This window comes from Aristolochia californica, unplaced genomic scaffold (assembly GCF_029961685.1).
Source record: "Aristolochia californica isolate CCGP_79_NKW_82.1479 unplaced genomic scaffold, dmAriCali1.0.hap1 SCAF_16, whole genome shotgun sequence".
NCBI lineage: Eukaryota > Viridiplantae > Streptophyta > Magnoliopsida > Piperales > Aristolochiaceae > Aristolochia > Aristolochia californica.
Genome location: NW_027181837.1, coordinates 15,115,237 through 15,117,957, shown reverse-complemented (window position 1 = coordinate 15,117,957; position 2,721 = coordinate 15,115,237).

The following is a 2,721-nucleotide window of genomic DNA, read 5'->3' as shown; positions in this document are numbered from 1 at the left end:
AGTCTATCTCAATATGCTTGGTCCTTTAATGAAAGATTGGATTGGTTGTAATATTGAAAACTGCTTGATTGTCAAATTAATTTTCATGGACCTGTTATCCAGAAACCCAACGCAGTCATGAATGATCTCAGCCATAACAAGTTACTTACTGCTAGTGCCATAGTTTGGTATTCACCCTCAGTACTCGATCTTGCCACCACATTTTGTTTTTTACTCCTCCAAGTGACTAGATTGCCTCCAACTGTTGTACAAAAACCAGAGGTAGATTTCCTATCATTAGGGTAAAACATTCAATTTTGGTGTGCCCATTACATAGATTTTCTATCATTAGGGTAAAACATTCTATTTCGGTGTGCTGTCGCAGGCAACCAAAAATAAAACCTATACTCCTAAAAATATATGTAGCAGTGCGAGTAAGGATCGATCCCACGGAGAGTGATTAGTCTACTTTTATGCTCCGTGAACAAGGGTGGGGGGTAACGAAAATATTTTTAAGAAAAATAAATAAGAAACAATTCAAATTAAAGAATCGAAATCAATCATAAGAACAAACCTTGGTCTAAGTCAACATCCATCATCGAAATTTCACAACTGATCATCGATGCTAGCATATATCAATTCGCACTTGAATATTCACCTTTAGAACTATCTTCCTATCTCTCCCTTCGTAGTTAATTAGAAAACAAGTGATCCAATTAACCCTAACTACTAAACAACCCAAGACAAGCGCTAAAGTTTTAATCCAACAGCAACCTTAAGAGTTAGAGAGATCGATGAAACTAAATAACACAAGCACAAGTGGATGCATTTAATTTAGTCCAATGTTCTTCTTAAGATCTAATAATTCCTGACGCAACAAATTATCAAATCTCAATTGCCACAAGTTAGAGAGATCAAACAATTACGGATTTGACATCTAACCTAGCAGTAGATTGCACTGAGTAATAAACTAGTAAGCCTCCTAGTGATTAAATGAGATAATCATGAAAGAAAATTACAGAAGAACATCGAATACTCAAAATATAAATTGAACAATGAAAACAAATCAGATCTCACAGTTGTATTGATTCCGATGGCTTCAATTTCCTTTGACCAAGTCTGAAAGTTTAGTTGTATTGATTCCGATGACTTCAATTTCTTTTGACCAAGTCTGAAAGTTTAGCCACGCAGGGCCATGAAGAAAATTGAGGGAAAAACTAGAGAAAAGAGAATGAATAGATGGAGAGGAGACCAAGAGGGGGCGTCCTTCCGAACTCCCTTTGTGCATCTTTTTATTTCCCCCATTTTTCTCGTTCCTTGGTTTAGGTTTTTTTTGTGCATCCGGTTTGGTCCAAGACATCCCAGTGCACATGCTGCCACTTCAAGCCAGATTTCGACCTATATTCATCCAGTATCTTTCAAAATTTTAAACATAAACGTTGTAGAAAATTTTCTTGGCGTTCCATATCATCTTGAATCATCTCAATCAGATATTGGATGAAATATTTATTTCCAGATTACGAAGCAATATTAATATTGTCCAGAATCGCCCAATTAACTTCGTTTTGAACTTAACGCCTCCATTTGCATCCTAAATAAAAATATAAGAATAATGAGTATATTTAAGCACCAAATAATTATAAAATCCTAAGAATTAAAGGAGAAAAATATGACATTTTGCATTCTCATCACCATTACATTTGTATAGCAATCCTTGTCTTGGACGCTTCTTTAATTACCGAATGATTCTTTCCAATGCGATTGTTGACGTTGATGCATATACTGACTGAATAGGATATATCTGGTCTCATGACTGCCAGATCAGTTTTCCAACTAACTGCTAAAACCGACCAACACCAACATGACTCCCAATTCCACCACATAACTTAACATTAGGTTCCATAGATGTATCAACTAGCCTACATCCAAGCATCTTGGTTTCCTTCAATAGATTAAGTACATACTTCCTCTGTGATAGAATTATACCTTATCTGGATTGAAGAACTTCAATCCCTAGGAAGTACTTGAGAAGTCAGAGGTCCTTAGTTTGGAACTCCTTGCTTAGGTCATGATTAACCTACTCGATGCCACTAAGATCACTACCCATAATAACAATCTCATTCATATACATAACCATAAAGGATGTTTCCCTTAGTAGTGTTTTTAGTGAAAACTAAGTGCTCACTTTCACACCTCTTGAACCCAAGCTTTGTAACGATATTGGTAAATTTATCAAAACAAGCTCGAGGAGATTATTTCAACCCATAAATTACCTTATTCAGTCGACATACTTGCTCTCCCGCAACCACATAACCTTGTGGTTGAGTCATGTAGAATTCTTCAAATCGAGTCCCACTCAAGAAAACAATCTTGACATCTAACTAATGGAGCTTCCATTTAAAATTGGCCACAAGGGAAATGAAACCCAAATGAAGTTCATTTTGGCGACAGGGGAAATGGTTTCATCATAATCAATACCGTAAGACTATGTATAATATTTAGAAACCAGCCCAACCTTGTATCTATCAACACAACCATCTGGATTATACTTGAGTGAGAATACCCATTTGCACCCGACTACCTTCTTTCTAGGTGGAAGAGGAACCAAATTCCAAGTGGAATTATTGTACATAGCCTGTATTTCTTCATCCATGGCATATTTCCTCCTTGGATCATGTAGAGCCTCCTCATAAGAGGTAGGAATAGTGGAAGAGGATACTTCATACAAAAAAGAAACACAAC